Source organism: Bos indicus, chromosome X (genome assembly GCF_029378745.1).
Source record: "Bos indicus isolate NIAB-ARS_2022 breed Sahiwal x Tharparkar chromosome X, NIAB-ARS_B.indTharparkar_mat_pri_1.0, whole genome shotgun sequence".
NCBI lineage: Eukaryota > Metazoa > Chordata > Mammalia > Artiodactyla > Bovidae > Bos > Bos indicus.
Genome location: NC_091789.1, coordinates 132,266,602 through 132,293,427, shown reverse-complemented (window position 1 = coordinate 132,293,427; position 26,826 = coordinate 132,266,602). Strand labels below are relative to the sequence as shown.

At 40.0% G+C, this 26,826-nt stretch overlaps 1 pseudogene; it reads right to left on the bottom strand.

Moving 5' to 3' along the window:
- Positions 1 to 13,133: 13,133 nt before the first annotated feature.
- Positions 13,134 to 14,436, bottom strand: LOC139181169 (CD63 antigen pseudogene; annotated as a pseudogene).
- Positions 14,437 to 26,826: the final 12,390 nt, after the last annotated feature.

Below are 26,826 nucleotides of genomic sequence, written 5' to 3'. Positions count from 1 at the left end.
TGAAGAGTCACCAGGAGATGCTGTTACTAGCATGTGTGTCATGACATTTACACAACTCACATGCTCCTTTGGTTCCATTTCATCACCAATCATCTGTTTAATACTTACTATAAACATGACATGTAAGGGATTACAGATGCCATGTACAATGTAATCTCTGTGTTCAGGGAGTATGTAATTTATTCAGAAAGACAAGATTCCACATAGATTATGATTCAAAATCAATATATAATTAAATGATTGTTTCTGTAGTACAAATGAGGTAGAAATGCTATTTGAGTTTTTATGAATGTGAGCTCAATGTGGGACAGGGTAATTTGGAAAATCTTTGTGGGGTGATAAAATATGAGATGGATCTTGAAAGAATGGAAATATGGAAATATTTTGGTAACAGAGAGAGAAAAGGCAATTTAGATAACATGACAATGGAGTGTTTCAAGTCAATGTTCTCTCTGTCACTCTCTCATCCTCTTTCTCTTCACTCTATCTTACTTTCCTGTCTCTTTTCTTCTATCACAGAACAAAAACTAGGTGCTGAACCAAGTAGAATTCGAGGAGAATCAAAACATTGTTAACTACTGGCTTCTATAGGGAACTGCCCTGCTTTGAAAAGATGCACTAGCCTTCTAGCACATAGTTGCCTCTCCCATGAAGATATTTACAACCGAGGCAGAGAATTGATAGCTCCCATGTTAGGAGTCAAACTTCCCTGGTCATGGTGTTGTATGAAGCTACTCATGATGCAGGTTCTCTTAATGCCATACCTTCATCTAATGACCATTCCTCTGTGTGAGATGATCTGTTAGTCAGTCACTGTGCTCCCCAAAGTACTCAGATCACACTTTTAACTGCTCCTACATCAACAGCATGGAAGCCTGTAGAGTGAGCATCAGCCTCTGCCTCCTCTGTGTTCCACTCTGGCTTTGGACAATCAACGCAGTTCACTGATTTCATGTCCATCTGTTCGTTCCATCTCGGCCTGAGCCCATGATTTCTGCTTTGCCTCTTTGTTCAAAGTATATATGTTCTCCCTTCTTTCTACATTAATTGACTTCCCTGACCCCTAGTTGTGACTCCTTTCTTGGCCATCCACTTTTCACTCATAATTGCACCCACAGCTATTACTGCCACCTCCACTTTGGCCATTCTAAAGTCTGGGTCTACATCCAAAACCTCTCTCTTAGTTTCAGACCTATAGAACTGTGGTGTTGGAGAAGACTCTTGAGAGTCCCGTGGACTGTAAGATCAAACCAGTCAATCCTAAAGGAAATCAGTTCTGAATATTCATTGGAAGGACTGATGCTGAAGCTGAAACTCCAATGCTTTGGCTACCTAATGTGAAGAACTGACTCATTGGAAAAGACCCTGATGCTGGTAAAGATTGAAGGCAGGAGGAGAAGGGGACGACAGAAGACAAGATGGTTGGATGGCATCACCAACTCAATGGACATGAGTTTGAGCAAGCTCTGGAAGATGGTGAAGGACAAGGAAGCCTGGCTTGCTGCAGTCCATGGGGTTGCAAAGAGTTGGACACTGAGCAACTGAACTGAACTGAACTGAGAGGTGACTGCTGGCTTGATATTTCTATCTGGAAGTTCAGTACACAATTCAGCATTGACCTATCCAAATTTATATTCTTCCTCTCTCCCAAATTTATTCTTCCTTTCATTCACCTTCTCAATCCATCGTTTCACCATCTGTTTGCTTATCTGTTTTAAGATTCATTGTGGCTGTGAGCCACAGAAACCCAAAAGAACAGTGGCTTAGACAAAAAAGAAATTTATTTTTTCTTGCATGTAAATGAGAGTACTTCAGGGCTGATTTGGCAGCTCTGTAAACATAAGAGACCCTCTGCCCTCTGCCTTCCTCTATATGCAGTTTCCTCCTTATCTTCCAAAATGGCTGCTCTACCTCCCGTAATTATGGCTGAATTCCAGTCATCAAAAAGGAAGAGAAGGGCATGCTCCTTCCCATTAAGGACTCATCTTGGGACATTCACATACCACTTTCATGTACAGCCACTGGCCAGAATTGAGTTACTTGGCTGCAAAGGAGACTGGGAAATAAGGGCTTCTTCCATTCCCATTAAAATTCAAAGCTTCTATTACTAGGAAAGAAGGGCATAATGTAATGTGGGGAAACTAGCTAGAAATATGGGAGTCATTCTCATCTCCTGCATTTTCCTCACCTTCTGCCTTCAAGACCAATATTTCTCATAACTCTGTCCCCTAAAATGCTCTCAAGTTTACTCAGGTCCCATCTCTCACAAGGACTATGAAACAAACTTTCTGAAGAAATCCTCTGAGGTCAGTACCACAGGCTCCTATGTATTCAACCCATTCGCCACAAGCTCCTAAAGTTTTCTTTCAAACAGGCAAATTTAATTTTCAGTCTTGTTTGATTCTGTATCGCCTTCAGGACAAAATCTAAACTCCTGGGAGTGGTATACAAGCCCACCAATTCTTGAACTTATCCTATTCTCTAGTCATAAAATATACCTGTATTTACTGGAAGACATGACACTCCTCTGGGTCCCTTACCTTTTCCATACTGTTCATTTGCCTAGAATGTAAACACCTGCTTGCCCTCCCAGCCCCAGCACAGATTTCACCTGCTCTGTGAGGTCTCCTCTGACTCTCCCAGGCTGGACTGCGTGGCCTCACAGTACCTGCACTGACCCCCATACAAGCATATTGCCTTGGAATTTTAGGTTTACAATTCCAGAATGTAAGCTCCAAGGCTGTGCCTTATTTGTCTTTAAACCTGCAATCTCCAAGTACAGTGCCTGGTCTGGGGCAAGGGTTCAATGGATGATTAAACAAGTGAATGAAGAAAATCAAATACCTAAGCTAGGTAGAACTGTGCGCAAAGTTAGAGTAAATAGACTCCGAGGGAAAGTTTGAGGACATTTCTTATATTCAGAGTAAAGAAACTTAGTACATAAGCTCAAATACATTTATTTGGAGTATCTAATCTTTTTAAGTTGCTTTCTGATTCTTAACTGTGTGCTGTGAGTAGTTAATATCATTAGATAAATGACTTTCAATACGGAGTATTATTTTGGTATGTTCAAAATTCAACATAAAGTATGCAGCATAAAAAAAGAATAAAAAATATAATTCTCACTTTGAAGTCTATTTATAGACCTCCTTGATAGGAGTCAGACAACCTCCTTCCTACTATTGGTTCAGCAGCTAGCTTGGACAAGTTGACTAACTTTTCTGGGTTTCAGTTGCCCCCAAATAAGAGATTTGAAAAATGATGTCTAAGTTCTCCTGCAGCTCAAACATACTCTAGTTGCGTAAAACCATGCCCTGAAAAGAAGGTTGATGTGTTTTGCATTACAGAGCATTTTCTGCCTTGAGTATTTTATTCTGACTTGGGAAAATAAACTCAGGATTTCTTAAAAGAAGGATCAAGAATGCAGGGGAGTAAGGTCCAGGTAAAATCTTAAAACAAAAGAGCAAGAGTTGAGGTAGAAAATGAGGTTTGTGACCCAGTGTCTCTTTTACTCCTCTATTCTCACACTGTCCTATTTATTTTTTAGGGCAAGAGATGAAAGTAGGTTGGACTGGATGGGGGATGGGCAAAGGGGCATCCTGCAGCTGCAGTTTCCTTTCATGTCCCCCTTAAACCAGGTGACAGGGTGGAGGAAAAACTAATTGAGGTGGGATGACTTCCGATGTGCCTGAGGGTCCCAAGTTCTTTCATCTCCCCTTTCCTTCTCAACATTTCAAACACGCATAATAGCAGGACTGCAATCCTGACAGGGCTGGGCTGAACATTTTCTGCTGAAAATATGTGCTTTCTTGACTCTGGGACCTGGGGTATTTTGTGACAAGAGACTGAGCACTTTGGCTGCCTTTTTCTCTTCCAGATGAAAAGGTGGCTGCATTTGGAATTTCTGTGTTGGTAGTTTGACAGACATGAAGGTGGAAATACATGTGATTGAGAAAGCAAATGAGAGGCTGATTTCTCCTAAAAGATGGGAATTGTGCTCTCTGAGGTATGCGGTGTGATGTGAGAGTGTGTGAACTAGTCCCCAGAAGGTTCTAATGGGATTCTCCCCTTCAATAACTTTTTTAAGCCCTGAGGCTCTGTCATACAAGGCTCCATTCTGCTGACTGAGTGTGTTCCTGAGGTGGTTAACAAGTAACTCTGCTCTTAGCTCTTAGCTGGCAGGAGTTTTCAGTTGTTCCAGTACTAACACACACCTTAGCCTCTCTAGAGGATGTTCAGATTCACAGTTGCATTTTGTTTTGTTTTTGATAGTTTATGTGGCAAATGGATGGGGTGGTCTTCAAAAAAGATCTCCCAAGCCTCCAGATTCCTCATTATGTTGGGGAACTAGTCAAAAGAGGAGCCATTAGCTCTACCAAATAAGTTGCAGTGGTCTTTTGTAATGGCTTTCACTGTGAATAATTCCCCTTGACCTCTTCACCCCAAATAGGATCAATGCCATATTGTTTGCAAGCTACTTCTTTTGCAAGCCCTCATTTCCCTGTACTTGGAAACCTGGCGACTGGTCAAACCTGGCAACTGCTACTGCCGCTGTAAGTAGCAGGGCCAGCGGATGCTTTCTCACCCTCTCTAGTACCAGTTTTCTGTGGGGCTTGCAAGAGGGGTGAGTTATCTTCCAAATGTCTTTACATTTACTAGGCCATTTTCTTTCTAATTTTACATTTTATTTCCTTTATTTTTTGAATGAGTATTAAATTCACATGGCACAAAATGAAAAAGTTGTAAGAGTATTAGGTACAAAGTCTTGTTCTTACTCCTGTCCCCTATCCTACCTGTCCTCCCCTCCAGAGGCAACCAACGTTACTGGTTTTTAGAATACTTCCAAAGATATTCCGTAGGGCTTCCCAGGTGGCTCAGTGGTAAAGAATCTGCCTACCAATGCAGAAGATCCCTGGAGTAGGAAATGGCAACTCATTCCAGTACTCTTGCCTGGGAAAGCCCATGGACAGAGGAGCCTGGCGGGCTACAGTCCATGGGGTTGAAAAGAGTTGGACATGACTGAAGCAACTAAACAACAACAAAGATTTTCTGTACTTATACAAGTAAATATGTATATAGCCTATTTTTTATTCCTTTATAAATACAAATGGTAGCACACTATTCACAGCTGGCCCCTTGTTTGACTGACTAACATGTCTTGTTTTTCCCATCACCAGTCCACATACAACTACCTCACTCTTTTTTTAACGGCTGCACAGTATTACATGGCATGGACATACGATTGTATATTTAATCAATTATGAGACCATTTTTATCTTTAGAAATATGTGTACAGAAGTCATTGCTACAGGGAACAGCATCATCACAGCTTCCTCCTCCTCTATTAAGGTAAGTCATGTGGGTATCTGCGCCTCCTCCCAGGGGCACTAAGTTTGGTGATGAACTTCCCTGTAGCCTGCAGCATGCACAGCCCCTCATCCCTCTGCTACCAGATGTCAGATACAGGGAGATCATCTTCTTTGCTCCAGTGAGAAAGCTGAATTTCTACCCTCTCAACCTATATTATTTTATTAGCAATACTATTTTTATATAGTTTCTATTATTATCCTCTGGGCATGGGAAAGATTGGTTTTACATTTCCAGGCCACTTAAGACTGTGACGTTGACTTCCCTGGTGGCTCAGATGGTGAAGCGTCTGCATATAATGCCGGAGACCCAGGTTCAAATCCTGCGTTGGGAAGATCTCCTGGAGAAGGAAATGGCAACTCACTCCAGTATTCTTGCCTGGAAAATCCCATGGATGGAGGAGCCTGGTAGGCTACAGTCCATGGGGTCGCAAAGAGTCAGACACAACTGAGCGACATCACTGGGATGTCACAACAACTAAGTACCATGTTATCCTTTTCCCTAGTGTCATACACATGTCATCAGGCAATTCCACTGTACCTAGATACATATCACAGGTTACAGAGAAATCACTAGAGCACCAAGGTTTGTTCTAGGAGTTGGATAATAATATTCTCTGTATTTAACAGTTCTACTGGTTCCTTTACATAACTCTGCAATATATATGGGGACCCAACTGAGCTTAACAGGGCAGGAATCAACTATCTTATTCATTTTGTTTCCTTTAGTGCCTACCAAAGTACTTGGCATCTAGTAAGTATTTACTATAGGCTAAAAGACTTGGGTATTTGGAAAAAAATATTAGAAAAGATAAATCATATTGAGTTTCACATAAGGTTCTTGCATTTGTTTGCCAAACCTGTATGCAGGTCAAGAAGCAACAGTTAGAACTGGACATGGAACAAAGAGCTGGTTCAAAATTGGGAAAGGAGTACATCAAGGCTGTATATTGTCACCCTGCTTATTTAACTTATATGTAGAGTACATTATGAGAAATGCTGTGATGGATGAAGCACAGGCTGGAATCAAGGTTGCCAGGAGAAATATCAATAACCTCAGATATGCAGATGACAACACCTTTATGGCAGAAAGCCAAGAGGAACTAAGGAGTCTCTCGATGAAGGTGAAAGAAGAAAGTAAAAAATCTGGCTTAAAACTCAACATTCTAAAAAGAAAAGATCATGGCATCCGGTCCCATCACTTCATGGCAAATAGATGGGGAAACAATAGAAACCAGTGACAGACTTTATTTTCTTGGGCTCCAAAACGACTGCAGATGGTGACTGCAGCCAGGAAATTAAAAGATGCTTGCTCATTGGAAGAAAAGTTATGACAAACGTAGACAGCATATTAAAAAGCTGAGACACTACTTTGCCAACAAAGGTCTATATAGTCAAAGCTATGGTTTTTCCAGTAGTTGTGTATGGATGTGAAAGTTGGATCATAAAGAAGGCTGAGTGCAGGAGAATTGATACTTTTGAACTGTGGTGTTGGAGAAGACTCTTGAGAGTTACTTGGACAGCAAGGAGATCAAACCAGTTAATCTTAGAGGAAATAAACCCTGAATATTCATTGGGCTGATGCTGAAGCTGAAGTTCCAATACTTTGGCCACCTGATGCAAAGAGCCAACTCACTAGAAAAGACCCTGATGCTGGGAAAGATTGAAGGCAGGAGGAGAAGGGGATGACAGAAGACAAGATGGTTGGATGGTATCACTGACACAATGGACATAAGTTTGAGCAAGCTCCGGGAGATGCTGAAGGACAGGGAAGCCTGGCATGCTGTGGTCTATGGGGCCACAGAGTCAGACATGACTGAGCGATTAAACAACAACAACAACTTGTATTTGTCAGTGTTTGATCAGAGAAGCAAAACTGTAAGCAATTATGTTAAATAAGAAAGTTATTACAGGAATTTGACCTTATATAATCAAGGAAGCTGATTAGTTTTTGTTTGGCTGTTGCTTCTGCACCAGGCACTGGGTCTAAATTCAAAACAGGCAGCCCAGAAGGAAAGCTGGAAGTTGAGGACTAACTAGAACTTGTATCAGTCTCTTAACGGCCCTCAAGCCTCTAGTCAGTGATGGATTGACATGAAGGAGAACCTGACACCCTTTATCACAAAGCTGTACACAGACTTGATGCAGGTATCAGAGAAGCTGAAGAGGTAGGTAGAAGGAGCAGACCTTACTGTTGTCCCAGAAGCTGCATATACTGTCTTAGGACTGAAGAAGCTGTAGAGTGTCTGGCAGCACCTGGAGGAGCTGTGAACCCATCTGCTGCCCCACACCAAGAAGGTGAGCTATCAGATCAGCAACACCATGTGGGCATTGCAAGAGCACTGTGACCATGCACTGTCTTTCCAAGTATAAAAAAGAATATGTATGTTGCTTTATTTCCACCATTCAAATCTTACCCAAAATGTCTCTGTGTGTGCTCAGTCATGTCCGACTCTTTGTGACCCCATGGACTGTAGCCTGCCAGGCTCCTCTATCCATAGAATTTTCCAGGCAAGAATACTAGAGTGGGTTGCCACATCCTTCTCTAGGGTATCTTCCTGACCCAGGGGTTAAGCCCGTGTCTCCTGTATTGGCAGGCGGATTCTTTACCCCTGCACCACCTGGGGAGCCACAAAATGTCTCTAGTGATCCATATTAACAAAAAACTATGCAGAGAAGGGAATTCTGGGAAATGTAGTTCCTTGTTAGCCAAAATCAGATTCTCTAAAAGGAAACATTCACATCATATCAGTCAAAATGGACATCATTAAAAACTCTACAAACAGTAAGTGCTCCAGAGGGTGTGAAGAAAAGGGAACCTTCCTACACTGTTGGTGGCACTGTAAATTGGTGCAGCCACTATGGAGAACAGTATGAGGGTTCCTCAAAAACTAAAGACAGAGCTAGCATATAACCCAGCAAACCCACTCCTGGACACTTTCTGGAGGAAGTCATAATTCGAAAAGATACATGCACCCCAATATTCACTGTAGCCCTATTTACAATAGCCAAGACATGGTAGCAACCTAAGTGACCATCAACAGATGAGTGAATAAAGAAAATGTGGTGTGTGTATATATATATATATATATATATATATATACACAATAGAATATTACTCAGCCATAAAAAGAATGAAATAATGCCATCTGCAGCAACATGGATAGACCTAAAGATTATCATACTGAGTGAAGTTAAGTCAAAGTCAAATATATGATATCACTTACATGTGGAACCAAAAAAAATTATATAAATGAACTTATTTATAAAACAGAAACAGATTCGTAGACTTAAAAAACAAACTTTTGGTTATCAAAGGGGAAAGGTAGGGGTAGGGATAAATTAGGAGTTTGGGATTAGTAATATACTACTATATATAAAATAGATAATCAACAAGGGTCCACTGTATAGCACGGGGGACTCTAGTCAGTACTCTGTAATAACCTATATGGGAAAAGAATCTGAAAAAGAATGGATATACATATATGTGTAACTGATTCACTTTGCTGTACACCTGAAACAAATACAACATGGTAAATCAACTATACTCCAATATAAAATAAGAATTAAATTAAAAAAGAAACATTCAAAGACTATAAGTTAGCTTCCCAATTTAATTTTCAGTAGCTATAGAAAGGCAAAGAAAAATAATAAGTCTTTATGCTATTCCCTAAAGATAGTATTTTTATTCTCATGGGAAACCCATGATTTTACTGGGAATGCAGTAAACACTTCCCTTGAGAGAATCTGATTTACAAAGGCAAAAGAGTATTTATCTCCAGATTATATTGCACAGTGCAGTTTAGGCAGGAAACAAGGCAATTGCATTTTTCTAGTAGCTGTTTTTTCTTAGTTAAGTATTTTTCTCAGCCCACTCAAGGTTAAAAATGTGCATATGAATTCTTTTTTTCTTCTTCTTGAATTTACTTTAATTTTATTCTTAAATTTTCTAAAATCAGTAAAACATCCTGGTAGTAGATCTCAGACAATCTATTAATGCTTTAAAATTAACAGAGATATTTCAGCCCAAAGTTGCTGAGTTCTATTCACTATGGTAGATCACACAATTGCTCCCAATTTTTCACTCCTTCTTGTTTCCCCTCTTTGCTGTGTCACTTCACAGCTCCTCTGATTACAGGGAGAAAGTATATTTCTTCACCACCTGCCTTTGGGCTTGGCCATGTGACTTGCTTTGGCCAGTGGTATGCTGGCAGAAGCTACAGTGGCAAGTTCTGAGCTTGGGCCTTGTGTCTTTCACTCTCCTCTTGGACTCCTGCCATCTCATGAGAAGAGCTTGTGCTAGAGAGTATAGCCCCTCAGACTGGCCTCCCAGATGAGCACACACAGAGTAGAGCTGCCCTAGGTGACCTGAAGATCTGTGAGAATAAATGACTGCTATTTAAAGCCAATGAGTTAGGGGGTGGTTTGTTATATAGCATTTTTGTAGAAATACCTGTTCCAGTTATTTTCTGCCACTTAATCCCCTTACCACTACCAAAACAAAACAAAATTTAGTGGCTTGCAGCAGCAATAACCATTTATTTATCCACAGATCAGCAGTTTGGGTAGAGCTCTGCAAGGAAGACAAGAGGCTCACTCATCTGACTGGCAAGGTGGTGATGGCCGCCAGCTATAGCTCACTGAGGCTTCTCCTTGGGTTGCTGGCTTTCTCACACATGGTAGCTGTGTTTCAAGAATGACCATCTCAAGAGACAGAAAATAAAACATGCCCGTTTCTTAAGGCCCAGGCCCAGAAACTGAGCCACTCTCACCTTTGCCACACTCTAGCAATCAAGCATTCACAGAACCCTTATTAAAGGATACAGGATATAGACTTTGCTTCTTGAGGAGTATATAAGAATTTCGGGACCATGTTCTAAAACTGTCACAGTATATATCTGATAGACACCTCCAAGCATAAACCCTTCTACCAGCATTGGAAAACATCTTTGGGGGTAAAATAATGAAAAGAAAGGAGTAAGGGAAAAGGCAGAAAAGGTACATGAGAGCTATCACCCATCTTCTGCCCTTCTTCTTCAAAGTTTCCTGGTTTCTAATCTAGCAACCTCAGATATTCAGATGACACCACCCTAATGGCAGAAAGCAAAGAGGAACTGAAGAGCCTCTTGATGAAAGGAAAAGACGAGAGTGAAAAAGTTGGCTTAAAACTCAACATTCAAAAAATGAAAGTCACGGTATCTGGTCCCATCACTTCATGGCAAATAGATGGGAAAACAATGGAAAGAGTTAGAGACTTTATTTTCTTGGGTTCTAAAATGACTGCAGATGGTGACTGCAGCCATAAAATTAAAACATGCTTGCTTCTTGGAAGAAAAGCGATGAGCAACCTAGACAGCATTTTAAAAAGCAGAGACATTACTTTGCCGACAAAGGTCCGTCTAGTCAAAGTTATGGTTTTTCCAGTAGTCATGTATGTATGTGAGAGTTGGACTATAAAGAAAGCTGAGCCCTGAAGAATTGATGCTTTTGAACTGTGGTGTTGGAGAAGACTCTTGAGAGTCCCTTGCACTGCAAGGAGATCAAACCAGTCCATCCTAAAGGAGATCAATCCTGGGTGTTCATTGAAAGGACTGATGCTGAAGCTCCAATACTTTGGCCATCTGATGCAAAGAACTGACTCATTGGAAAAGACCCTGATGCTGGGAAAGATTGAAGGTGGGAGGAGAAGGGGATGACAGAGGGTGAGATGGTTGGATGGCATCACCAACTCGATGGACATGAGTTTGAGCAAGCTGCTGGAGTTGGTGCTGGACAGGGAGGCCTGGGGTGTTGCAGTCCATGGGGCCTCAAAGAGTCAGACACGACTGAGTAATTGAACTGAACTGAACTGAATCTAGCAACAGAACAAAAGAAGAGACTGATATTTGTGTGGCCCACTTGGAAGTTAGAGACATTAAAAGAACTTTGGACTTGAGTCAGAGAGTAGGAATCTGACAAAACCAAATTTTGGCCACTGTGATGTTAAGGATAGAAAAAAGAAGTTTAATCAGGTGATTTGGCTCTGTCTATATCATACTACCTGAGTGAGACCTCTGGAACATTACTTAACCACTCTGGGTCTCAGGTCTTGTGTCTGTAAAATGAAGTGAACAGGATGGTTTTTGAAATTTCTTCCTATTCTGACACTCTATGAATCATTGTCATTTTCTTTATGACTCTGACATCTAGATGATGGCCTGGACTTTCTATATTTAACTCATCAGAATCTATTTTTGCTACATGCCCTAAATAATGAATGGGATTCCTCAGTAAAACCAAACCTTACAAGGTCTGAGCAATAATGAGCTTCAGAATAATGATGGCTGAGCTGAGTGGGACAGCTATGCTAGTGACTGAGCACTCACTTCTCCCTGTAATTGGAATAAAATGAAAACATCTTTTCTTCTACTTCAGCAAAGAAGAGACAGACTAATATTTTCAAAGGGAAGTTTACTAAAAGCTAGGGAAACAAAATAGAAACAACTGTTTCCCAAATAATAGTAATACAAAACTAAAATACTCATTTCTAAATATAGGAAATAAAAGCAGTGAAGAGTTTTTCTGAACTGAAATCTTATGTAAATAGTGACCTTCTGTCTCTGTGGTGCTATGGATTAATCCTGTTAAGACATGGGTTCAAATCCTATATCTGCTGCTGAATCTTTTACCTGGGTGAAGTTACCAAAGCATATTGAGCCTTAATTTCTTCACCTCTAAAATGAGAATAATCATACCTGCTATGGTCTGAATATTGATGTCCCCCAAATCCACATGTTGACACCCTAACCCTGTAGGTAATGATATTTGGAGGAAGGGTCTTTGGGAGGTGCTTAGGTCATGCTTAGGTTAACCTCTAACTTGTTTCCAGATATTCTCTCTACCTCCTTGCTTTATTAGAGACTTCACTCTTCTTGTCCTAAAACTGGGAAGATTGCAAAATTTGATTTCTGAGTCTCTTCCTCAGACTCCTTTAAGCCTGAACTGCACCACTGTACTTATTTTGAAACCATGCAGATTGGTGCCACTATAAATTTCTGGTCATCAATATTAACGTATCAAAGAGACCCTTAGCTCAGGTCTTCCAGCTTGCTGGGTTTTCCTGCTCCATGGCAACTATTTCCAGCTGCTCATACTCCTGACTTTCTCCTGGGCCATCATTCTCAACAAATGATTTTGCCTCCTACTTCACAGAGAAATTAGAGGCCATTAGTCAAGACTTTTTTTATGCCTTGTTAAGTCAGTCCTCATCCTTTCATCTTTCCCTGCTGTTATGTAGGAGAAGGCTAATGCCTCTGTTCCCTCGTTGTATGAATCCATCCCTTCCTACCTTCTCAAGAATCTTGCCATCTTAACTCTGCCCACTATCTTTAATCTTGAAGTTCTCAATTACTAATCAGCATTTAAACATGCTCAAGCCTAATTCATTCAAGCAAGACTAAATAACTATAAAACCAAAAATCTTCACGTGATTCCATTGTATAATAAAGACTTTGACCTTCTCAAAAAGAAGTATGTACATCCCTGGCTCCTGGGAAGTAAACTCTGAGCTCTTGGAATTTCCCAAGTGATAAGACTGTCCTTGTCATTCAAAGCAGGCCCCTAGTACCATGTGAAATCAGCCCAATATCCTGGGAGTGGACAGCTGCAGACAGAGTTCAACCACATGGATGACCAATCAATCAATCATATCTACATACTGAAGCTCCAATAAAAATTCTGATAGCACAGCTGGGTGAGCTTCACAGGTTGGCAGTACTCTGTGCATATTTTCACACATTAATACTGGGGAGGTAATACATCCTAAGAACAATGGAGGCTTCACCTATGACCCTCCCAAACTCTGTCCTACATATCATTTACTTTATTTAGCTGGTTCTAATTTGTATCCTTTCCCTGTAATAAACTATGAGTATAATAAGTTTCAATGAGCTCTGTGAATCTTTCTGATAAATTATTGAAGCTTACAGGTGTTTGGGGAACTCTCAAAGTTACAGTTGGTGTCAGAAGTGAGGGTGATTTTGTGTGGACTCTTCTAACTTTGTAGTTGAACCCCAACTCCTTGTATTAATAGTTGGGATGAGAAATCTTAGACAGACTTGGTAGTCTAAAGGACTGTGTCCTCAACATTGCAGTTTGTGTAACTCGGGGCACCACATTCCTTTTCCAGCTATTATTGATGTTACTTTCCCCTTTTAGAGTCGAAACACGGTTTTTGGTCTGAAAAAATTATCCATTTAATTGAAAAACCTGGAGTATACTACCCCACTGCCCTGGTTAAGCGGGCTGAAGAGACCAGACCCCTGACATCATCATAGCCACGTCGGATGCCCTTCACAAGGCAGCAGGCAAAGACAATAACCAGGACCTCCATAAAGGCAATGCTCAAGCCCGTTGCAATCACCACTTTGCTCCTCAGCCAGCCCCCCGTCTTCGCCACACAGCTTTCAGCATGCATCTCCTTTATGCTGAAATTAATCCCACAGCCTTTAGTGATGCTGACACAGTAGGAGCCAGGGACTCGCTTGGTCGTGAGCAGGATGTATTCCCAGTCTGTGTAGTTAGCTGCCCTGCAGCACTTAAAATGTTCCTGCATCCTGTCCATAATCGGTGACATGTGATTGTTTTTTTGATAATTCTGTATCTGCTGCTGGAAGTCCTTATTAGATTCTGACATCACCTTATCTTCAAGCATATAGCCAGCAACGACTGCAGCCACCTCCGCCAGCATGATTAGGGACAAGCAGATGGCAAGCATGATCATAAGACAGTAGTCTTCCTTCCAGGCCCCATAGCAGCCCACAAAGGCCACTAGGAAGAGGCATATACTCATTGCGATGATGACCACGGGCACCAGGGATTCAGGGGTGGCCTCCCAGTTAGTGGTCTGATTCAGGTCGAGCTTGGCCCCTAAGCCCACAGCAATCAGTCCCACTGCACAGATGCAACAGGTCAGCAGAAGAACATAGAGCAAGGCCTTGACACATTTCATTCCTCCTTCCACCACCATGGCTGCCAGGCTTGGGCTCCAGAAGGCTGTGCACGCTCTTGCCTTGGCTCAGGGGCTTTCTATATAGCTAAAATTTGGGGGAAAAATATTATCTACAAAGTCCATCTCCATTTCCTTTCCTATTCATTCCTAAACCCACAGCAACTGGTTTCTGCCCATATCATTCTGATGATATTCCCACATACCTCACCAATGAGCACCTTGTCACTAAATCCAATGGACAGTGACTTTCTCCTCTGATCTGTCAGAAACATTCATCACTCCATCTTTGAATGACTTATCTCTTGGCTTCTGTGATACCACATTTCCTGATTTCCCTCCTATCTCTGGCCACTACCTCTCAGTTTTCTTTTTGGTACCTCTTCCTCAACCCTGCCCCACATATTAACATTTTCTAGAGACTCTCTGAATGATTTCATGCACTAGTGAGTCCCAAACCTATAACTTAGCTTTAAACTCATCCTTAGCTTCATTCAAATACCAACATGTCTGTGCATGCATGCTAAGTTGCTTCAGTCTTGTCCTACATTTTGTGACCCCATGGACTGTAGCCCACCAGGCTCCTCTGTCCAGGAGATTCTTTACGTAAGAATACTGGAGTGGGTTGCCATGCCCTCCTCCAGGGGATCTTCCCGACCCAGGGATCGAACCCACGTCTCTTTTGTCTCCTGCATTGGCAGGCAGGTTCTTTACCAGTAGCGCCACCTGGGAAGCTCATCAACATGTCTACTTGAATTTAAACTAGACTGTCTTCATTGCTCTAGTCCCAGAATATAGCATAGTACCTGGCATATAGTAGGTACTCAGTAAATATTTGTTGAGTGAAGGAATAAATGAATTAGTGTGCTATGTCTCACAGGAACTGAAGCTCAATTTTTTCATAATTAAACTCATCAATAGAGCCCAAACACACTCCTCTCCTGGAGTTTCTTGTCTCAAATAAATTGTGTCACCATCCTCTCTGTTGCCTAAGTTAGAAACCTTGGGAATCATCCTTTAATTTTCTCTCTCCTTCATCTCCACATCCCATCCATCAAAAAGCTCTGTCAATTCTCACTTCCTTAAAATCCTTCATATCCATCTACTTCTCTCCACCTCACAGGCAATGCATTAATCCAGTCACTGCCATCCATTACAAGGATTACTCCAGCAGCCTCCATATTGTTCTCCCTTAGGTCTTACCCCTTCTACTCATTCTGCATATTTCAGCCAGTAATGTTTCTGGCTGGACCTCTCTTCTACGGTTAACCTATTGGGCATTGATTCTTTGATATTCTTATTATCTTGATTTTTATGCAGTATTTTCTTTCCATTAGCCCTCACATTCAATCAATTATCAACTCCTGCCCAATTGACATCCAGCATAATTTTGAGCCTTTCCTTCCCCTCCATTCCTCCATACTGCCATTGCCCTGATTTAAGCTTTTACATTTCCTCAGTAGGATATTACAAAAGTCTCCTAACAGATCTCCTTGCTTCTGGTCTTGCCTCATTAAAAATGTATCCATTCTTCCACCACAGTCAGAAACATTATCTATCATGACATCTGACTGCATCACTCTCTCTAAAACCTCAAATATTTCTCCACTGCTTATAAAAGAAAGTTTAAGCTTCTCAGTATGGCATATAAAGCCCTCCATGACTTAGCCTCTGACTATCCTACGAGCTTACACCATTTTCCATTTAATACTTTATCCTTAAAGAAAACTTAATGACTTGTAGACACACACATAGAACATACAAGCCATGTTTTCCCCTTCATACATTTGATAATGTTGTTTCTTTTTGTCTACAATGTTTTCCCCACCTTTCTTTGCTTAAGGGCCTCTTCTGAGACCCTATAATACCTTGAAAATGTCTCAGGTATTATCAGATACCATTATATTGAAATTAATTATTTAATACCTGCACTCCACTAGACAGGTAGCTCTTCAAGGACAGGGACTGTATCCTTGGCAGCGAGCATTGTGACTTAAGCGAGCTGAGATTCTAACTTCTTGGGGAGCCAATAGAACTGGATAGCCAGTTCTCTTGGTAGTAGTTCAATTGATTTTAGTCAGTGACTCTTGTAGATGGCAGGTACCTTTTGGGTCATTCAGTCCCACTTCCCCTCATAGGAAACTCCTCTACAATAGGGGCCAAAATAATTCAGTTAAATGTGATAGAGCATTTCAACCTCAGACAGCTCTTTTTTTTTTTTTTTTCATACAGCTCTTATTTGTAATGTATACATATGGTCCCTTCTGGTGAAAGTGAAAATTGATAATACTTTCTTAGGAAATAATTTGGGAACACATGTGTTTATGTGTGTTTTTATTTATATTTTTATTCCTAAAATTTGTATATCTTTATTCCTAGCAATGTCTCTTTCAGAAATCTCTTCTCAGAAAATTGTCCAAAAATCTGGAGAAAATTTATCACATAATAATGTTCATCATGGTTGAATGGATAAAGAAGATGTGAGATACACACACACACACACACACACACACACACATATATTTACACACAAACACATATACATACAATGGAATATTACTCAGCCACTAAAAAAGAATGAAATTTTGCCATTTGCAACAACATGGATCTGGAGGGTATTATGCTAAGTGAAGCATGTGAGACAGAGAAAGACAAATACTGTATGCTTTCACTTATATGTAAAACAAAAAAAAATAAGCAAATGAACATAACAAAACAGAAATAGAATAGACTCAGATAGAGAACAAGCTAGTGGTCACCAGTGGGGAGAGGGGTGGGATGGAGAGGCAAGATGGGAAAGGGATTAAGAGGTACAAACTACTAGGTATAAAATAAGATACAAGAATATAATGTACAGCACAGGGAATATAGTCAATATTTTATAATAACTTTAAATGGGGTATAAGCTATAAAAATATCAAATCACTATGCTGTACATCTAAAACTAATATAACTATACTTCAATAAAATAAATAAATAATAACATTCATCACAGAAATACTCTTAGAGAAAAACTATAAATAGGGAGAGCTTCCCTCATAGCTCAGTCAGTAAACAATCCACCTGCAATGCAGGAGGCCCAGGTTCAATTCCTGGTTTGGGAAGATTCCCTGGATAAGGAAATGGCAACCCACTCCAGTATTCTTGCCTGGGAAATCCCATTAACAGAGGAGCTTGGCATGCTACAGTCCATGGGGTTGCAAGAGTCAGACACGACTTAATGACTAAACCATAAATAGGGAAAAGTAGGAGAATTGTTAAGTAAATTATGGTACATTCATAAAGTAGAATTTAAATCAAGTCATTTTAAGTGAAAAGTAAGGTATAAATTTGCTTAATCAATATAATAGTATGTATACAAAAAAAGATGTTTAGAAAAAAATACTGAAAAGAAATAGTTGATGATTGTGGTTGATAGTGTCCTCATTTTACCTCCAAAATTTTCTACAGTAAGTGTGGATTATTTTTACAATAAGAAAAACTGCAGGTTTTGTTTTATTTTGATTTTTGTTAAGTTTTGTTGCTATTGTCTTAAGGAAACTATGACTACTCTCTTAAGAAACAAGTTTCTGGTCTTGGAATTCTCTGACTTCTGAGTCACTTCTCTCTTGCTACCGTGTTTCCACAATTTATTTCCTAAATACAGCCCAGCACACCCAAAAGAGTAGAGTACTTATTTGTGTTCCCTTCCTCATTCCTCTTGTGCTCACACCCTTGTTACTCTTGCCTCACAGCAATTCAGAGTACACCAGCCTCATCCTTTCTTCCATAAAGGCTGTGGTTTTATGCTTGGTCTATATCCCCAGCAGGGTTGACTAAATTACAGTTCCTGATTTGAAGGGTCTCATATCCCTGCTAAGAGAGCTGTGCATGATAAATAGAAAAATAAGGGTGTGCACAAGACAACCAAATTAAAAGGAAGAGATTGGTGCTCTCTTTCTGAAGGTATCAGAAAGGCTTCTCTGTATAAATGGATGCAGAAAGCCTCAACATTTTCTCCCTTAGAATCACAGCCTTCTAGCTAATACAAGCGTTTCTTATTTTACAGATGGGAATGCTGATGTACTCTGAATTCAAGTGACGTGATCAAGGTTTCATAACAAATTAGTAACATAACCCAGGACTAGAACTCAGGCTTTATGACTACCATGACCACGCTTTCCAGTGTTCTACAACTCAGCTTACTAACAAGAGGACAGCTGCTTTCTCAAGATTTTCAGAATAAGAGCCCATAACCCAAAGCAAAACAAAAAACAAAACAAACAAAAGCAGCAACAAAAACAAAGTAGGATCTGCAGAAACTAATGAAAACAGAAACACTCTAGTTTCTGTTTTGGGGAACAAGTAGGGACTCTGAGAACTACTTTGACCCTGAGGTTATTTCCAGAGGGCATATTGGAAAAACAAACAAGAGTCAATGACTATTTTGACTCCAATTATCTGGGAAAAAAATTTAAAACTATTGCCTCCTTTCATCTCTTGAATGCTGTTGACTAAAGGAGTTGCTGATTAGAGCTGTTAGTCAGGAATGCTGAGCAGCTCCGGGCAAGGACCCTGCATTCCAGACTGACCGTGCCCGACCAGGAACAGCAGGGTGAAAAGAAGCACTGAGCACACATTCCCAACTCCTTGCTACCCTCTGGCAAACAGACTGTGTTTACTTAGATTGCTATAAAAGGTATTTATCTAATTAGAGAGTGTTTCCCCCCTTTTATTAGTAAGCAATTAGACCACACTTTAGTACATTAAGGAGGTTTTGTAAATCCAACTGCAAGCATATAAATTCTGTAATTGTGTAATTGTATATTGGGCACAAAACCACGGATTTTCTTCTATTTTGGCTTGACCATTTTTAAAGCAATTTAGGGTTTTCTAAGCTAATGCTTATGTGGCGAGTGTTTTTTTAAAGCCTAGGCTAATACCTATAATTTAGCCATTCTTTGGTCTTAAACCCAAACCAGAAAATGACACAAATTCCACACAAACTTGTATCAACTATTTGTCTTCCTTCTTCATCTTAAAGCTTAGGGATATTTGTTTCACAATGTTTAACAGTACAATGGTAGCATAGTATCATTTTTTAGCAAAGAAACCATAAAATTCTCATAGCCAAATCATTCCACAAATCCTAATTTAAACATCTGTAGCTCACAGGTATGTGACTGAATTTATCTTAATTAGATTATGTTTGTAAGACAGGAGTGGGAAAGAAAAGTAAAGATCATATCAATTTGAATATTCACTTTGTTATGTTAAAAGTATTAGGTTGAACTATATAATATTCCTAACACTTGGCCATTCTTTACTTACAATGGTACTTTTATGTTTCAACTTCTAGTATATGTGTTGTCTCTAGTTTCCACAAGGACATCATAAATATCGAAAATATAAACCATCTGGTTCATACCCTTAATAAATGATTCATCCACTTATGAAAGGTGTCAAAAGACTTTATAAGATACATTGATAACATATATTACTACCATTTTACTACTAGAGGCCTGTGGAATCTTGGGCAAAATACTAGGCTTTTGGAACTCTCTTTCTTTCTCTGACAAATCAATGGATTATACTAAAACTCACAAACCTTTTAAAAATTTCTGTAAAAGGTATATCACTTATCAAAATTAGGACAAGCTGTAGATAAGGCTATTACGTTAATTAAGTTGAGATCTATATCATTATGGAAACAGATGACAGTACTGAATTTTTTTATGCTCTAAGAAATCTTTCAGCGCATTGAATTAGATAATAAACAACTGATTCACTGATTGATAACAGTACTAATGAGAACCATCATTTATTAAGTACCTATTATGAGCTATATACTTAAGCACCTTTTATACATTATTTCATATTAATTCTTATATCACATACATGAGCAGTGGTGTGCAGGCAAACAGTTATAAGCAACTATGCCAAGGGACCAAAAGCCTTGATTTGTAGTGTTTGCTAATTTCCATGGTGTAAATATTTCCACTCTGGTTGATTTCCAACTAAACATGGGCTGGCACGGGAAGAGATGTGCAGTACTATATATAAGCACACCATTTATGTATTATTTCCACTATACTCGGCTTCCCTGGTAGCTCAGTTGGTAAAGAATCTGCCTGCAATGCAGCAGACCCCAGTTCAATTCCTGGGTTGGAAAGATCCACTGGAGAAGGGATTGGCGATACACTACAGTATTGTTGAGCTTCCCTTGTGGCTCAACTGGTGAAGAATCCACCTGTAATGTGAGAGACCTGGGTTCAATCCCTGGGTTGGGAAGATCCCCTGGAGAAGGGAAAGGCTACCCACTCCAGTATTCTTGCCTGGAGAATTCCATGGGCTGTATAGTCCATGGGGTTGCAAAGAGTCGGACATGACTGAGAGACTTGCACTTTCACTTTCTACTAAACTTAACTTCAGAATCATAGATGATGATAAAATGTAGCAAGATAATTAGGAACTGATGAGTTTTGAGCATTCATTATTTTTGTCTTAAGCATTTTAAGCATAAATTTATATAATTTAATTTTTTAACAATGACACTGTTTAATAACCAACATACAAAATTCTTGAACATTCAGCAGTCTTTGTGAACCAAGGGCACCAATGTATGTGAAGTTGATTTTACTACCTGATTTCATTGAGAATAGGGAATAGTAATATATAAAGTATTAAGTACTAAGGCTATCCAATAGTAAGTTCAAATCCTGATTTGCCAGACTATAAACCTTAATTTCTTAATTCTGAGGAAGCTTATACAATGGATTTTAAGAGGGTAACTTTTTAAAAATATAAACCAAAAAATGTGGTTTTGGTTACAGATGAAAAGATACTAATAAGCAAGGCAAAAGTGAAAGGAGAAAGCAAGATGAGAATTTAAAGGACTGTCTTCCAGAAGAGGGCCTGTTAAAAGATGCAGGTTACTGGTGACAAGTTTCTTTTTCATGACATTCTCTAAGGTTAGTCAGAAAGAACTAGCAATTGAAAAAAGGGAAGTCAGAACAGTGAACAAGCCAATCTATTCTAAGACATCACTAAGGGGTACTGAGGTGTAAAGTCCCAGTGGGAGGGGCTCACGAGTCTGAAATGCTTCAAAGACTGCTGTCTCCTTTATTTGCCTGCACCACGGTCCCTATGACAGACACTGCCATACTTTCCCCAATTGTCTGAGCCTATTTTCTCCAGATAAGAGAAGGAAAATGCCACATTCATGTTGGTAACTTTTTGACCCCTAAGTAATTTCCAGTATAGTTTACAAAATCATTTAAGCAAATTGTGTTGTATATAGCATTCTGTCTCTTCAGAAGTTTAAAGCGTTTTGATTAGGCAGTGCTTTGATGGCACCATTGGCCAAGTAGTCTGTGCTTAGTGTGAATGGGCCAAACTTTCATGTAATTTATGATGATTCAGGCTCATTCGACCACCAGACACCAAGATCAGTATCTGGCCCATAGGAAGTGCTATATAATCATTAGCTTTTTATTGCTACCATTTAGAATTCCTGGGTTTCTGGTGAATCCCAGGGTATGGAAAGACTTTTCTCAGGATGTTGTCTGAGAACAACATATTGTAGAATTCTCTCCATAAGCAATATATTAACTACTGATTTGCTCTTTCCTAGGGCTGGTGTGGCCAATGTTTGCAGTTGGTCTTTGGTGTACTTGCATGTTTGATGCTAGAAACATTTCATTTAATCACTTTTGGTGGCCTTTTGTAAAAACAGCCTTTTCTCCCTAAAGAGGTTGAGCTCCGGTTGTCTTTTGATGTGGGGTCATAAGGTGTCTGGTTGATGATGGGTGACATGCACTGATGTGAAAACTGTGCTCTTGATAGTGCAGCCAGTGTGTCTTCGCCAGGGCTGAGATCAAAGAAACTGACTCATGAGAGCTAGGAAATGATTCCTTTGATGATCAACTCTTGCTTTTCAGTGGCTTAGTAAAAGTTGTTAAAGGGCTATGTGAACAAATTCAAAGTAATACATCTTTTAGTGTTTACAGCAAATTGTAGATTAAACTTATGGGCTCCACTAGAATCAATAAGTGGAATTTTTTTTTAATAATGGACAGTGAGAACAGTGTGCAGTCTAAGAAAATTCTCTTTCTCAGACTTTCTGCATCAAAGCAAGACTCTTCAGATTTATCTTATACTTTACTATTATGTCTTACTAGTGTTCCTTGTAATTATATTGAATTCATATTTATTACTAAATTTGTAATAGTCTTATCCAAAATGTTAGCCATCTCCATAACTTTATTTCTTTGAACACATATAATTCTTTCACCATCATAGCAGCTATTTCAAATCACATTTTTTTTAGAGCTAGGAAAGGGCTTCAGGTTCATTTAGTACAAACACCTTATTTTACAGTTGACGAATCAAAGGTCCAGGGAGGTTAAATGCCTAGACCCAAACCTAGCACATCAGTATCTTACTAATTCTGAACTTAAACTTTTTAAATTAATTATAAGTGATGTGTGTAATACCATCCATTTCTAAAGATGAATAAGCTTTTCTTTAGCAATTCTAACTTCCTGGAAAGAATTTTTCAAGATGTCTTAATTTGATATCATCAAAATCAATCATATGGTTTTGATAGGTAATAAAGGCTTGAGTGGTGACCACTGAAAACACAGGATGACAGAGATTGGGAGAGGGGTGGAAAGGTGCCTAAATTGTGTTGCCCAACTCAGTAGCTACTAGCCACATGTAGACATTTTAAAGTTTACATTCATTAAAAGTAAATAAAATTTAAAACTTTTTTCCTCATTCCTACTAGTCATAGTTCAGGTATTTAAGAGCCACATTCAGCTATGGTTTTGGACAACACAGAAGAGAACTTTTCTGTTGGACAGCACTGTAAGTTTGGTTTGGACCTCAACTCAGCTTTTAATTTTGCTGGGGGCTTCCCAACTTGGAAGGTCCTTCCTTCTTAAGGTAGGCTTCAGTCCCAACTCCAGACCAAACTCCCAGGGAGCAGACAAACGCTTTTTGGAGTGACAGTCTACTCGGCTCCTAAATTGCACCACCACCACCAGTCTGTAACAGAAGAGTGAGATTCCACATGCCAGACTCTTGGCCCATCTCAGCCTTGGCCTTTTTGGGGAATGAGGGTGCAGGGAAGAGCATGAAGAAGAGAGGGGTGATGTTTGGCATTTTGGAGACATATCCTGAACTTTCTAAAACTTGTTTAACTTTTAACTTTCCTCCCCTCCTTTTACCACCAATACCCAATTCCTCCATCCTCAGTAGATGATAGAAGTGTTGCTTTGGTGAGTTCCAGCTACCTTCTTTCCCTTTAGGGCTAGAGGCAGTGCTTAGACAGAAGCAGGGGAAAGAGACAAGTGAAGGCAGGAGCTTCAATCAATCCCTCACTGAGTCTGCTGAGGCCCTCAGCATGCTCAGCACAGTCAGCTTCACTGAGGATACAGAGATGGCAAAAATCACTTTATAATGACTCCTTTGCCCAGCTTTTCATTTTCAGCTCCCTCAGCCTGAAGGCCTGAAGCTGGGCCTCACTGTCAAGATCCTTCCTTGCCCACCTTGGCAGCACCTTGGTCCAAGCCAGACTGTAGGATCCTTCCCCTACCCTACACCGCAAACACCAGAGTAGTTCACAATAAGGGGTTAAGGACTTAACAGGTCTGCCTTTGTGTGCTCCCTTGCACAGTCCTGCTGATTGTTTGCGACCCCATATGTCTCCTGCATTGTAGGTGGATTCTTTACCACTGAGCCACTGGGGAATCATCCCAACAGGTCTGCCTACTCAGAGGAATGTACGTTTCAGAAACTACCTTCGCACTCTTCCTCCTCCCCTCCTGCCACTCTCTGTTTACTGCCCAATAAGATGGGGTTGTTGTTGTTGTTGAGTCTCCAAGTCTTGCATGAGTCAAACTGATTTCTAAATCCCTTCCAAGCACAGAAGTTGTCAGAGCTGCTGTTTCTGGGGATTCTCACCGTTAGCCCCAAAAAACACTGGCCCCCTGGGGCGAGAGATACTTCTTGGCATCAAAAGTGTCTTCTAATCTCCATCCACATTTTTCCTCAAACTTTTTACTCTTCCTCCATTTTAAGGTACATTCCCAAATTAGCAGAGGAAAAAGACCCCCAAATACTCTCATGTGTTGGGTTGTCAAAACTGGGATCCTTAAAGCACCTGATAGAAGTCATAAAAGATAGAAAGGTTGTCTCCTTGGCCATCACCATGCCCAAAGTAAACCACAGTTTTTGAACAACAAAATCCTTCAGAAACCCCCAGCACAGAGCTTCTTTAGAGCAACAGTACAAACTTAAGTGTTTCCCCTAGATAATAACAGTAGCTGCCATTTTCTGAGCAACTATTATATGCCAGGCATACCTACTTACCTCTTTATAAGTGATACCTCATTTACTCCAGTTCTAGCATCATCTCTATTCCACAGATGCAAAAAAAAGTTCAGAGAGTTCTGATGATTTGCACTGATTCATACAGCTTATATTTGGGGGCCAGGATTAGAATAAGACTTCATCAATTGCTTCAGTCCATGTGTTTTATACTCTGCCATTAATTTTCAAATTATGTTCCAAGAAATTTAACTATCCTCTCAAGATGACCAAGACTATTGAGGGGCTTGAGAAAGGGGTGGAGAAAGAGAGGAGAGAGAGGCCACAAGGTCACCCCATCCCTGTCCATGTCTTATCTATCCCACTCATAACCCCCTCCCACACTCTCTACCCGCCCCTTTGCTCCCCGCTCACGCAACCCCTGGCAGCCCGAATACAGCTCCAGCAGATACTCTTAACTGTTTTAAGTACTGAGATTTTACATTCTATCTCTTGGCTTTATAAAAAAGTTCAAAAACCGTTGTGCTAGGGTCTGCTTTCTCCAGTGTCCCTCTGACACCATCTCAGCAATAGCCTCTGTCCTTTTATAACTAATTGACATTTACATGTAATTTATCCCACAATCGAAGAATGATTAATTTAAAAAATCATTGCACATCTTTAACTATATTGTCTTAATTACAAATTCAGAAATGCTCTGGCAGAAATGGATTATTCATAGGCATGTGAGGTCAATTCATCAGAATGTGAAAGAAGGTGTCTGGGCCACTGCTGCTTACTTCCTCACAAATAATGAATTAGGTTTCAAGAAGATGATCATTTGATGTGTGATGGCCCTTGGCCAAACAAAATATATTCACTTTCACTTTCTTCCAAAAGGATAATTTTCTCAATCAGAGGCAATAGGAAAGACTTTCAAAGAAGGGTTTGTTCACCCTTTTTTTTTTCTCATTTTTTAACCACCAAGAGGATTTATAGCCTCATATATTTTTCTATTAGGTATAACCAGTTGTAAGCCTAAACAGAGTTAAGTTTCTATTCAATTTTACTCCCCACGGTGTTTTTTTGAATATATTTATATATAAAAAAGTATCAAGATGTTTTCCCAAAGATTTCTTGTTTTACTCAAGGTGTTCTTGGAGGTTCACTTTTGTTTGTTAGTATGCTTGCATATGCATGCATACTCACACACAGACCAAGAGGTTCCTGTGTGTAAGGGGGTCACAGGGATAGTATTCTCCAGGTATCACAGACTGAAATACTGTGGAACAAAGAACAGTGCAAGTTACTTGGTAGAGGAGGAAGCTGCCCTTGGACAACATCTTAGTTCAGCCAACTCACCAAACAGCTATCAACATCAAGCAAATATCTTTTATGAGTAACCAGAGAAGGGAAAAAGAAATGTTCAAATAGGGGTTGAATAAATCACTTAGCAAAGAGATTATTGTGACATGTAGATCTGGATCCAGAGGCAAGTATGGCATTTAGCTCACAGTGATGATTGGATATCTCTATTTGTCAAGAATGACTCTGGCTCTTACGTAGAGGAACGGATCTTTATCTAGAGTAGAAAGTTGCCACATGGCTTGAGGGGGGACCATGTGAGATGCATGGTCATAAAATGAAACTGAGAAAATACACTCCAAGGGAGACAAGGATATAATTTTATGTTCCTGGGAGAATGTTTGTTCACAGTGAAGTGCATATATATTTTTTCCTGGTTATTTTCACTGATCTTCCAGGGAGAGAGGAAAGGAAAATGATGATACCCTGTGGAAGAATGGAAACTTTGCTGGGGAAGAGTACCTCCAAGGCCTGGAAAAATCATAACAAGGATCTGTCTAAGAGGCAGCCCGGCAGTACTTATGTCAGTGAGCAGAGAGTCTGTCCAGGCCTAAGGAAGCTCCAAGCGCTGCATCCAGAAAAGGGTGATAACCAAAAGAACTGAGAGACCATGAAGATGGAAAAAGATTGTCTTCTGAATTGCACTTTTGTATATGATATATTCTTTACAATGTGTCAAATCTGGCTGCAAGTATGGAGCCCCGTGAAGTCCATTCTTTCCCATGTGCAGGGATAGGAGGCACTCAACGCCAAGAGACGGATGACCGACCTCTAAAATAACCAGTCACTTACCTCTTCTCCAGAAGCCTTACTCCATAG